General features: G+C 40.6%; 1 protein-coding gene across 5 annotated transcripts in view; it reads left to right on the top strand.

Annotated features, from left to right (window-relative positions):
- Nucleotides 1–14,177, top strand: part of Sulf1 (Extracellular sulfatase Sulf1) — a 140,433-nt gene that overhangs the window by 24,552 nt on the left and 101,704 nt on the right. The window lies entirely within an intron of this gene.

Genomic DNA, 14,177 nt, shown 5'->3' with positions numbered 1-14,177 from the left:
AAGGGCTTATAGCCCGTGGACAGACGGACTTCTTGAAAAAGTGACACAAAGTTCACGATGGGGGTTCATTTCGTGATAAGTGGAAGACCTTTCGGAACGCGTCGCTACAGAGAAGGAAAACCAGGGAACACACACATAAAGCAAAGACACGCATTCCCCCCTCCCCCCTTTCAGCATCAAAAAGAAAGGAGAGAAGAGAGAGTTGTCGGTTCATCTCCAATCATTGCCATGACAACGGCTGAGGTGTCGACAGGACCCTGACAATACATCCTTTCAAGCTATACAAACACCATTCAGAGATCGCCGGCAACTGCGTCACACTAACTCCTGTAGGGCCAGTAGCGCCAACCATTCGAATACGTCTCTAGGGCATCTAGTCATCGCTCATTTAAAATTCATTGATTGATTTGGTTTGCCACTTTCGCAAATCGCGAAGATAAGGATGAGTGATGATATGATGAAATTGATGAAGGGACACCCACAAAGAACACCAACACCCTGGCCGTGGTTCGAACCACGGAGCCCTGGCGTCGTATCGCGATACGCTAACTACTCCACCACGATTTATATATTGTGGTGGGGCAATATGTAAATAACATGAAATTTGTTCTAAAGATTATTATTGATCTTAAGAAAATATGTATATTAACCCGGCATAGCTCATACAAATACAAACACAAGTATTAAATAACCTTCATGTATCTTATGGCCATAAGTAAATGTTTGTTGGGATCCCTTACCTTTTATTGTCACTTATGCGATGCACTTCCTTACACACACTGCTCCTAGTTTAGATTGAATGGGATGGCTGTGGTTCGTTGTTGAAGGGGATAAAAGAGGACTGTTCACGGCTTCAGGTCAGGCTGGCTGATGTTCCGGTCACATAGTGTGATCCTATTCATGTATTGTTCAGTAACCACACGGAAGTAGTTCCATTTACACAAAATTAAAACACAGCTCTTCTTGCTGCATTGTGCTGTCAGCTGTCACAAATCGCACTTCACCTACTTTGGTGGCTGATGCTCTTGCGACATGTTGTGATTAACACGGGGAAGTAGCTCGAATTACACAGGAACAAAACACCGCTCCTTCCGCTGCACGGTGCTGCCAGCTGCTCAACAGCCACACTTCAAAATACTTTGGTAACGTGTCTCCTTGAATCGCTGCATGCCATACGCAAAGTTTAGCCACACTTCGAAATACAGCTCCTCACTTCTCACCTCCATATCCTTGTGTCCCGTCTTTCCACAAAGACGCTCAAACTTCCCCTGTCTTCTTCCAATGTTGCCGGTTTTAGCCTTGTACAGTGGCTCTAACACACACACACAAACACACAAATACCCAAAAGGAAGAGAAAACTAAGAAAAGAAAAAAAGGACACCCTAGCCAGTGTAACTTGCCTGAAGAGCCCGGTTCTCCCTTTCGCCATGCCAAGCAAGGGACTGGGTGCGACTTTGAAAAAAAAAAACTAGTATACTAACTGATAAAAGAAAAACGAAAAGCCAAAATTATAAAATAAAAAATAAAAAAAAATAATAAATTTAGGGTGGCACTACAATATTTATTTATATATAATACAAATTTATTTATCCCAGTCTTGTATTAGACAGGAAAATAATGAATTCTAACTATACTGTAAAATCTAACAAATTTTAATAAATGTGATCGTGAATGTCACCAATTAGCTTAGCGACTCCGAAAACTATGGATTCGACACTAATCTAGATCATTTGTGGCATTTTTTCCCACCCCCTCTCACCCCCCCATGCCAATATGTGATGAACTTGGAGTTGAACCGCATTGGGAGTGTCACGAAAACTATGGATTCCATTCGCAACACAGCCTGAATGTTAGACAACCCGAGAAACACTATCGTTGTTCGGATTGCATAGAGTCACGGATGTTTGTTTGTGCTGAATTTAATATTGGTGGTTCTCGATTATTTTTACATGTCACCCTTTCCGACCCAACCCCTAGTGGTGCCAGGGGTGTCTTAACCGAACAGTATTTATTTCCAGATTGCAAGTGATACGTGTACCAAGTTTGGTTGAAATTGCTCCAGGCGTTCGAGAGCAAACAAACACACACACATATCCATTTTTATATATATAGAATTGGAGATAATAGTTTGTATTGAATTTTATGATAATGGCGTGGGCCTCATAGCCTACCATAAATTCCTGCAATGCCCATAGTTCCTACGCGTACGAATTATAGACCGCATTTATTGATGCAGGGGCGATTTTTTTTTGGTAAAAACTTTAAACTGGAGGTGATTTTTTAAATGGAGAAAAATAATGCTAAAAATATATTTTCTAGCTCTTCTTAAATGTAATATGGAAGTAATATTTTGAACCCAACGATTTTATTAGAACCAAGCGAATGAATATTGTATGTACAGTTACCAGCAATAAAAATGAGACACCATCCTGAAATAACTGGTTCCCTACAAGGTGCTATGTGTGTTGCCTAACTCTACGGCGATAAAAGGAATGTAATAGCAAATTTACAATGAAAACTTGTAGAGTTAGGCAACACACATAACGCCTTGGAGGGAAGTGAGTTTTTTAGGATTTAGGTGTCCCACTTTTATTGCCGGTGACTGTACATATGGGAAGTTGCCGGGGTGGTCCAGTCTAGGTATAGGACGTCTGTCTGTCACGCTGGAGACCCGGGGTAAGTGATTTCGGAAGTTTTTTTTCTCACTAAGTTGACTCTGAAGTTCACCCAGCCTCTCAGATTATATTTTTCATTTGTTAATGTTACTCCTAGGTATTTGAATTTATAAGCTGGTTCAAGTGAATTATGTATAATTAGGTTTTGTTTGATTGATTTGCTTTATTTTACTTCGCTTTTCTGCCACTTTTGGCTAATCGCGAAGATAGATTAGTTACCTTGTAATTGTGAGGGACATATAGTTTGTGTTTATTTTTCCTATCTCTTTATTGAATAGCCGGACTTCGTGGCGGAGTTGTTATCTCAGCGCGCTAGGATGCCAGAGTCTCTGGTTCAAACCCCCTGCATGGGTTTATGTGTGTGTATGTTTGTTCCGGCATAACTCTCGAACGTCTGGAGCAATTTCAACCAAACTTGGTACCCGTATCACCCTCATCTTCACTATTAGCCCAAAGTGTCAGAAAAGCGAAGTATAATAACATACCAAATCAATCAATTAACCTTTTTTTAAATAAATTTTTACATTTCCGTTAAGGTCTAGGCTACAATGGTGACAGCTTGTCCTTGTTCTGCCTTGGCTTAAGATTTGGTTTTAAGCCAACTTTATGTACATGAAGGCTAATCGGGACTGGACCTACAGTTTAAAGTGGGATCAGAAACACTTGTGCTCCTACCAGGTACAGGCTCGTACCCCTGGCACTGACGTCAGGCCCCTTGACATTAGGCAAAACTATTTTGTGTAATTTGTTTGCAGTGAAGAATGAAAATGTAGACAACAGATATTATTTTGCTCATAACTTTGGTGAAGGATAAATTCAGAGAACGTGGACAACAGCTAATACATTTCTTCGGAGAAGTGTAAGTAGCGGCAAGTATTTAGGAGATTCTCTTCTCTAGACTCTAGACAGTTGTTGCACAGGGGAGCTTCTTTATCTGTACCTTCGCTGTCCTTGTTGCAAGCTGTGACTTTGAAATAATCATGCAAATTCCCTCCGCATCTGTGTCAAAGGTCAACAGCTCCCAAGATTTCGGAACGAAGGGAAGTTTCATTGCTTCGGCCGGGGGTGGAATGTACTGTAGGCACTATGATTGAATATTGTGCATTTTTTCCTTGTGTCATATAAATATCTGTTTCATCAAAAGTAGTATAGTGTGTGCAGACAACACTTCAAAAATCGATGTTTTAAAAGATATAGAAAAAAAATGTAGTATTTGTATGATATTTCTAAATTTTTTATAACTCATTAACCCCCCACCCCCAAACACATAATTTATTTGTAATCTTGAATTTTATTTTATTTTAATTTTAATCTGTACGTTTTGGGATTAGGTGGTAGACCAGCAACAGCGGAAACTCTCCCAGCAATAAAGTCAATTCAATTCAATTTACCTTCATTTAATACTCTTAAACTTTTGAAAATAGGACTTGGTTTACAAAGCCGCCCTGATAACTCGCGAGCCCCCCTGGATATCAATTCTAGCTACGGGCCTGACCAGGTATCGAACCCGGGACCCCATGTTTACAAGACGACGACATTACCACTACGCCGTCGGGGAGGCCGTGCTGCTTTGGAGACTGCATCTACATTTTACAGCAGATCCAGAGTTCGAGTCCCGGCATCATGTTTGCTTATGAAGCTTCATTCATGAATGCATTTTATTTGCATTATTCTTGACATATCTACAAGGTAGACATGAAAAAACTGCTTGACTCTTTTAAGGACATTTTACACGCATCTCTGGGGGTATCTCCCAAACACAGCTAGCAACACTGGTCAAGGGAGACATTCTGCTGCAGTGAAAAAAAAGCTAGCTTTTCCAGAAAACGTCTGGCATTTTCGTCTCGGCGCTTTTCAACCGAGGAGGCATTCTACGCCAAGAGACCGCGACAGGTAGACTTGACATTAGGAAAAGCTCCTGGGTAAGGCTTTTGTGAGGAGGCCGTTGTCATGCTGAAGGCCAATTCAAGAAATACCAGTCTTTCCTCTGTCCTACGCCTTTTGTGTTCGCCGAATCTCCTACTCGCCATTCCACAAAGTCAGGTACTCTGTGGCTCATATTTGGTGAAAGAAACCTCATTTCTGTTTTTTGCTTGTTTAAAAAGGCCTTTTCATACAGTCTTGAGGACATCAATACAACCGTTTTATCTGAAACCCTCCACCATTCCTACCACGGCCGTCGTTAGTGGGGATAGGGGAACACGTCCCCTCAGTAATCCGTAAAAATGCATTGTATATATGGATGATATTGGATTATAATATACCTCAGAGGTAACGACACTTTTTCCCACGTTTTCCTAGAGAGGGGAAGATGGGGTCTATGCTTTCGGCATTGCCACAAGTTTGTACTTCAGTACCACAAATAACTACATTTGGTAAATTTGTGCAATCAAAGGAAACAAGCCGCCGGCCAACTCCTTACAGAAATCAGCAATGACTTCGCCCTCAGACAAGATTGAGAGGAAGACGAAGATCGGAGTTTTTGTTTTTTGAGTCTTAGGACCGCTTTAGACGTAAGCCCTTTTCATAACATGTCTGCTACGATCGAATTATACCGTGCAAAGTGTAGAAATTTGTTCATTTCGATACCGCAACATTAAAAAACAGGAACCTGGTTATGCTTTCATGTTCTACCATATAATCCAATGGATAAATTCTTCCACAGTTTCCAAAATTCCAAAAATTAGAATTTTATATGGGAGGTCACACGACATAAACTTTGTGGCTAAAATTCCCCCCTAATTTTTAAAGCTTTTTTTTTAAAAAAAAACGGGGTCTGTAAGAGTTAACAAAATATTATAACTATGCATTTCTGTGCACTAACTGTATGAAATGTAAAAAAAGTAGTGAGAAATCAATTGAGCTGGGTATTCACTCAAGTTTCTCCGAGGATATAATAATAATTATTATTATTATAAATTTGGACAAAGATTAGTTCATTTTATTAGTTTATAACAGTTATTATTGGATAACGATAACTAAAACCATGATAATTATAGTTATTGTTTTTATTATTCTGATTATTCAAGTGTATCAGTGGCCTGACCCTCTACAAATATTCTGGGGACACCCATGTCTCTATCTATAAGTAATCATGATGGTAGGTCTTTTCTACAAAGAAAAGTTACTTTAGTTTTCAAATATCACACATACTTGCTCACCAAAGTCTCGAACGTAGACTGCCTCTTTATATCTCAAAGGATCGGCTCTGCTTCATGTCCCGGCTTTATAAAACCGCCATCCCTAGGTAGGTAGATACAGGGGTGCCCATCCCCACTAAGACCCTAGACGCAGTCTCCCCCCCCCCCCGAAATTCGTTCATCATAATCTTCCCCCCAAATGATTTTGACAAATATATAGGAACTGATTTTAATTGTAATGCAATAGCCTGTCAAGTGGTCGACAGTTTTATCTTAAAAAAATTGTAAATTTTCGACACGCAGAAAGCTAGCACGTTGATTGGTTAGATAATTTGAAATGCCAGAAAATTAATTCTGTACAAAGAGTGTTTTTGGGACGGGGGATAAATGTTGAAAAGCCCGGAAGTTAATGATAATATTGAAAAATCCATCATTTTGCCTTTTCCCCGAGTTTTTTTCTGCTTTCATTTGAAGAATTTAATTTTCTAAAAATTTTAAGAGCTGCAGCACCATCAGCTCCCCCCTCTCCAAACCCTGCGTACGCCAGTGGGGCACAACAAATATTCGTACTGCTGTTGTCTTAACCAAAACTGTTTTGTTCGTGTGACTGATTCAATTACTGTTTCATACACAGAGCCGTAGACTGGTGCCTACTGCTGCAAATGCTTCTTCTATGCTTAGTGTTTCACAGTCAAAATTTTCTGGATTGTATCTCAAATGCAAAATTCACTTCGTGCGACAAGTTACGTTATTTACTATTTGTATCGGGTTATTTCCAAAGCGTACTATGTAATATATTTAGTAAAATTGTTACAGTGTAGGGAATAGACAATGCAGTAGTATATCTAATAGAACAACGTCAGACCTCCCCGATGGTGCAATGGTAGCGTCGTTGCCTTGTAATCAAGGGATCCCGGGTTCGATCCCCGGTGGAGGCACATAGTGGTTCGGATCCCACTTTAAACTGAAGGTCCAGTCCCGATTAGCCTTACCGTGCATAAAGTGGACTTAAAACACCAACTCAATCAATAATAAAAAAAAATCGTTAAACTAATGCACCTGCAGGAAGAAATCGCACGGAGCAAGTCCTGTGAATAGGCTGGATCGGGAATAAAATTGAAACAAAATTTGTGCAATTATGTCATTGCGACGCTCGATTTGTGGGATTTTCTGTTGAAGAACCACTTTTTGGGCTGCTGGGAAAGTGATCTATTGACATAATGACCTGCGGTGTCATATCCTGAAAAATGATTTGCGAACGAAGCGAGCAGAATTTTTTTTACATTTATTTCTTTGCAAACTTACAAGAATATTAAGTTGATTTAATTTAGCGTCAACATTTTCACAGCGCGCCAAAAACAAGAAGAGTGCATCACTAAGAAATATCTCTCTCTCTGAGTGGAAAAGTGGTACAATATCACGTAAATGGTAAGACAATTCAAAACTCTTAATTACTTTTTCGTATATAATACAGGGTGAGACAGTCAAACGGGCAGATTAAAAAAAAACCACAAAAAATAGAGATAGCAAATATCGTATTTATTTTTTGAACGTGAATGTACTGTAGATGAATTGAAATTACTAGTGTACCTGAAAAATTATCATTTTTTTTAATATGGTGTCAGTAAGATGGCGTCCTTGGTTTTGCACACATTCTCGGAGTCTCAGAGCAAATCCTCCCATGACGTGGCGTAGTCTCTCCAACGGAATGTTGTGGATCTCTTACCGAATTCGCTCCTTCAAATCATCCCTGGTTCTTGGAGGGTTGTCCTTGAATACTTTGGATTTGAGGTAACCCAAAAGAAAAAAGTCAGGAGCCGGCAAGTCGGGTGAACGGGCAGGCCACGGAATATCGCCGAATCGGCCGATGAGACGACCAGGAAATGCGAGTCTAAGCACATCCATAGACACCCTGGCAGTATGGCTAGTTGCACCATCTTGCTGGAAGCATGGAGCACGCGGGGGTAACTGAAACTCTCGAGGAAAGCGTGTTGATCTCCAACAAAACTATCCGAGTTTTTGTAATACGCCTTTACAGCAATGTGTGCAACACCAAGAAGACACCATATTCAAAAAATGAACATTTTTCAGGTACACTAGTAATTTCAACTCATGTTCAAAAAATAACTAATATTTGCTCTATCTATTTTTTGTGATTCTTTAAATCTTCCCGTTTGATTGATTGATTGATTGAATTAAAATTTCTGGGTGCGTCGGCACTTAAGGCCATTTCGCACCCTTCTATTCTTCCCGTTTGACTGCCTCACCCTATATTATGACAATAAAAGGGAACCAAGAAAATTATCTACCATCATGAGTAAAAAATAATACAGGTTTTCAGGAGAGCGCCCTGTTCCCCCATCCTTCGATTAGCCATTGCGATTTGCGAGTAACACTGCGAGTGAAGCGAAAAAGAAAATTTTTAGGGTTTTTTATTTCGAAACTAATAATACTAATACTAGTCAATATTGTTACAAGGGATTGAGACCTTTACTCCTTCGAAATTTTTCTCTTTTTGCGGCTTCAGCACCTACTTTGCCTCTTGGCATCTGGCGGCATATTTCCCCTTTCCTTCCTCCGTAGTTAATGCTATGTCATCCTCGTTATTCTAAAGTAACATCGCCAGGGGTCCCAGGTTCGAATCCTGACCTGGGCATTGATATTTGTGAGTGTCCATTCATCAATTTCATCATATCATCACTCATCCCCATCTTCGCAAATTAGCCAAAAGTGGCACAAAAAGCGAAGTAAAAATAAAGCGAATCAAATCAAATCTAAAGTGACAGAAAAGTGGCGTAAAATAACCCATGGACTTCTTGTTTAGTAGTCGGTGCTATACGTATTTTACTTCCTTACTTTTTCATGTATCCAATGTTTGTTTTAGAAGTGAAGGTACAAAGGCCGCTCAGCGAAAAATTCAGAGTACAATCCACTTGATACCATACGATTTCCAAATGGTAGAGAAAAATTACAACCTAAATAATGCTCATCATACGAATTTTATACCAAATGGCTAAATATTGCTCCCCAACCACAACTTTAAAGTTCGATTACCCCTTACTATAGAAATTCTGTACCAATCTAAAACTTAACATTGATATCTGGATATTCCCCCTCGAGAGTTCCCCCCCTTCATCTTAATGCTCAATCACCCCCAGTAGAATTCCCGTGATAATTGATAGTCAAGAGTTTTATAGTGTTCCCCCCCAAAAAAAATTAATGCTTATTCTCCCCACAAGAATTCGCCTGACAATTTAGAACTTGGCGAGAACTTGGCACTGACCCCCCCCCCCCAAATAATACTTATTACTAGAGGCACATCTTTTTTGGCAAATCAAAAAGCAAAATTTCGGTACAAAAATAATTTCGGGTTCAAAGGCTGTAAATAAAATAAAATTTCGCTGTTATAGCGGTAAAAAAGTGGCATATAAAATGACATTTTGGTTTTAAAATTTTGAATATAATTCCAAATTTGATTTCAAAACTGTAGTTATTACACAAAATAAACATATCCCTTCTAATAACACATTTATGTTGTTATTATGTTGTTAAGTTTATTCCTGTATAAAGGGATCAATTTTTGATTTGGTTGGTTGATTTAGTCCATAAAGTCCACTTTATGCACAGTATAGCTAATCGGTACTGGACCTACAGTTTAAAGTGGGATCCGAATCCACCGCGTATCGAACTCGGGACCCCTTGAATTACAAGGCGACGACGCTACCACTGCACCATCGGGGAGGCGAGGCGGTCCATTTTTGCTTCTCAAATATTTACAGCAAAATTAATCAATTTTCCGTGAATTGCATAACTCACAGGATAATTCTGACTTCAGTTGGTGTCGCGTCGGTAAATGAACTCTAAATTTCGTGTTTAAGAGTTCATTACGCATTTTGCAGTTCATTTATTATTATTTGGTGACAAAACAGGGTAGGAAAATGCACCTCACACCTTTCAGAAACATTAAAAATTAACATTACAATGTGTTATTACACATTTCGTGTTTTCGTCAAAAACGAAATATGCATGCCTCTACTTATTACACATCGCGTAGCAATATAGGAAGTTCAGCTTCTGTTCAATGCCGAAATTTTTATTCCGTCAAATTTGCACCATCACAAAAAATGCAAATGAACCCCCCCCCCAAAAAAAAGTTGGGGGGACACAACCTGCGTCCACCAACCCGCCCTTTGGCATCCCCGGGTAGATATTCTGGGAAATAAGTAATGATCGAGAGGCGCAAACTAAGCCAAGCTGCGCGCAACAATGTTGCACCCTGCGTTCATGTTGCTGTCAACATTGTGGCTAAGTCATGTCTTCATGGACCGTGGGCGTCAGATGGCTGGAGATCACCAGCAGATGTTCGTGACCGGGCTGCTATTTCCAGTAGGCTCATGTGGGCGGAAACCATTTCCCCATCTAATGAAGTGCCAGGAAGGAGACCATCATTCCTGTCTGTCACTCGTGCTTTTCGATCGATGCTTGCTTACACAACCCCGTGCCATGCACCCGATGCTGTTGAACCCCGGGTTTGTTATTGGGTTCTATTTCTTGCGAGGGTGACGTTAGTATTTTGGTTACGTGCACCTCCATGGTTGCTGAGCTTCCTACAAAGACGATCTATGTGCTTCGTCTCGAATCTTGACACGTGAGATATTGGGGAATATACCGCCCCTGAACCCCTCTTTGAGCACAGCACTTTTTTTACATCATATTTTCACCAGTCAGTCGAGCAATTTCATACTCCAGAGTCAGTTGTGTTGACTGCCTGTATTGCCAAAAGGTTTCGAAATCGCTTGTGTCAAAAACATTTGGTAGATTCTCCTCTGCCCCTTCCACCTTTCTATCGGCTCATTAGTCGTGAACAAGGTTCCATGGAGAGCCGACTGGGGGCTCTGTAGGACTGCCAGGTCAAGAAAAGGGAAAAATACTTTTAAAGAGTAAAAATAATTCATTAATTTTCGGAATAATGATGCAGTAAATGAAAATATCAAAAAGTGATTATCTAGAAGTACCGTTTCTCAGTCCTCAGGTAAAATTTGAAGTTTTTTTGACGACTAGTTCTCAAGATAATCGTGACCAAAATTACCCCGTAAACTTACACAGACTCGACGAGGAAGATGCTCAAACTTTCGCCAGGGCATGAGTTCACCTTAATGCTCAGATAAGCTAATCGGTTTGGAACTGGACCTACAGTTAAAGTAGGATCCGAACCACTGCATCATGTGCCTCCTCTTTGGATCGAACCTGGGGTAGAGTGAGTTTATTTTCATAACATCTCTAGCAGTTATGCATTTGCAGATTAGGAGCGAGTAGCAACTCTCGAAGCATCCAATTAACAAGAGAGCTGCTGACGTCATCTGAACGCAGCACCAATCGTTAACCCTCTTGCTCGCGCTGTGCACTGCAGATAGAGAGCAGCTAATTACAATAAATTTAGTTAGTCGGCCTACGTGGTAAAGTGGTTAGCACTATGACGCCAGGAGTCCAGGCTTCAAATACCGGCCTGGGCGTGGGTGTTCTTTGCGAGTGTCCCTTCATCAATTTGATCCTCATCGTTGCGATTCGCCAAAAGTGGCAGAAAAGCGAATTAAAATAAAACAAATCAATCAATCAATTTAATTACATATCGGAATTAAAGACCAATTCAAAAATATTAGTGGTTTATTAGTATTATACGTAATTTGATACCTATCATGTTTCTCCTGAGAAATTTGATACACCCCCCCCCCCAGAGGAAAGTGGCTGCATTCAACACTGGTAACTTCAGTCTCGATTAGCCTACGTGAACATAAAGTGGACCTAAAATAACTTTTGAACCAGAGAAATTTTCGTGTCGCAGACAGGTCCTGAGAAACCTGAGACTATCGAAGCTGCTTTCGTAACAGATGTTATTACCTCAGTTGAAATCTATTTTTAGCGCTAAGGTTCAATTTGGCAAGGTCACGGTAAATCAATTCTTTCTTCCCGCTGCGACGCTATTTATACACTGCACTTCAGCTCTCCCAGTGGAGGGGCGATTTCCCATGATGCACCGCATGCACCTCTGTGCACTCCGTTCTAGCATCCAGTGCAGTGTTGCCAACTGAGGGAAAGTCCCAACGCGGTCCAGGTAAAAGGTATCGACCGTCGCTTTTTTTCTTTCTTTCCATGTCGATTATTTTACTTCGCTTATCTATTTCTTGGGTTATTAGCGACGATGAGGATGAATGATGAAGCGATTAAATGAATTATGGGACAAAGTCATGGGCATGGGGAAGGGGCAAGAAGAGCCATACTCACCTGGAAAATGAATGTAAACCTAAATGATTTGACTTGATTTTTGCTATATAGCATCGCTTTTCTGCCACTCTTGGCTAATCGAAACGATGAGGATGAAGAGACACTCACAAAGAACATCCATGCCCAGCCTGGAATTCGAAAGCGGAAACCCTTTCGTCGTAGCGCACTGTGCTAACAACTCGCGTCAACTTAAAAGAAACATTTCACACACAGTGTGCGAATTAAACTTTTTGGTGGGGGGAAGGGGGGATGCCCACTCAGTGGCGTATTTGTGATTTCATTTCGGAATGTTTTTTTGGGGAATTCAAATTTGTATACGCTACCTGTCCCTAAACGTAGCCTAACTATTTATTGCCTTTCAGTTCTAAGTACCCTTAAAACAGTGGTTCTAATCTAGGACATTAAATCTATAACATTAGCACGTAATTTAAGAACAGTATATTTACGTTCTTAGAAAACTCGAACTCGTACACAGAAGAGCTATTGAACTAGTAACACCAAGAAAACTTACCAAACTTCTATTTCCGGATGTGCGGTGAGATATGCAATTTACCTCCAAAGCTGACGAAATCATAACTTGCCATGGCGGTAGATTTTCGCAGCTTATTAAACAACTAGCTGATTACCCGGCGTTGCCAGGGGTATTTATTTATCCCAATCTTGTATTAGACAGGAAAATAATGAATTCTAACTATAGTGTAAAATATAACAAATTTTAATAAATGTGATCGTGAATGGCACCAATTAGCTTAGCGACTCCGAAAACTATAGATTCGACACTAATCTAGGTCATTTGTGGCATTTTATTTTTCACCCCGTCTCACCCCCCATGCCGATAGGTGATGAACGTGTAGTTGAACCGCATTGGGAGTGTCACGAGAACTATGGATTCCATTCGCAACACAGCCTGAATGTTTGACAACCCGAGAGACACTATCGTTGTGCTGATTGCATAGAGTCGCGGATGTCTGTCTGTGCGGAGGTTCTCGATTATTTTACATGTCACCCCTTCCCACCCCACTCCTAGGGGGTGCCAGGGGTGTCTTACCCCCACAGTATTTATTTCCAGATTGCAAGTGATAGTGTACCAAGTTTGGTTGAAATTGCTCCAGGCGTTCGAGAGTTATGCCGGAACAAACAAATATACACACCCACACACACACACACATACATCCATTTTTATATATATAGACAGATAAATAAATAATAGAGAAGAGATGGACAGAGCAACGGCGCTAGTATGGGAGCTTTTTGTAAAACCGGCCTCCCCGATGGCGCAGTGGTAGCGTCGTTGCCTTGTAATCAAGGGGTCCCGGGTTCGATACCCGGTGGAGGCACAAGTTGTTCGGATCCCACTTTAAAACTGTAGGTCCAGTCCCGTTTAGCCATGCTGTGCATAAAGTGGACTTAAAACACCAACTCAACTCAACTTTTTGTAAAACCTGTGACGCGAAGTAACATTCAATTGTTTTAAATCTTAAATAACTGTTTTGCCGAATGATTTTTTTCAGTGGTGTTTCTTCCATAGTTAAGAAGATTCCATTTTCCTTGAGGGGGGGATAAAAACATCCCTGGTAGGGATTTATATAAAAAATCTTCTGCCCGGAATAAAAGTTTATGTGGGGGGAGGGGGGATCCCCGGCATCCCGCCGTTAATTCGCACATTGTTCACACCGTAATTTTATTTCAGTCACATTAACGTTAAAAATTGAAAGGAGCTGATAATTACAAGTACGATTGGCACAGGTTACCGCAGAAACTTAAGCATTTTGGGGGATGCCCCCCCCCCCCCACCTTTGCCTTACGTGGCCTCCACTTGGAAGAAATGCTGCGCACGTCCATTTCTTATAATATAGATTCACCAACCCATCTGAACCCTGGAGCGGGACCAGTGGCGCTAGTGTCGCTAGTTAAAGTTACGGAGAAGCCTGTAGTTCGCATATTTTCCGAAGTTTCAGAAAGCTTGGTGGATCTATATACCCAGAGACCTCCGTAGCGTATATTACAATGTGTATATATTAATAGACATGTTAAAAATTAAACAACCCTTTGGTAGCAGGTGAACAATTGGGTCGAAATA

Source organism: Lepisma saccharinum, chromosome 10 (assembly GCF_977018435.1).
Source record: "Lepisma saccharinum chromosome 10, izLepSacc3.1, whole genome shotgun sequence".
Classification (NCBI taxonomy): Eukaryota; Metazoa; Arthropoda; class Insecta; order Zygentoma; family Lepismatidae; genus Lepisma; species Lepisma saccharinum.
The sequence above is the reverse complement of the archived record's forward strand: the minus strand, read 5'-3'. Positions and strand labels throughout refer to the sequence as shown.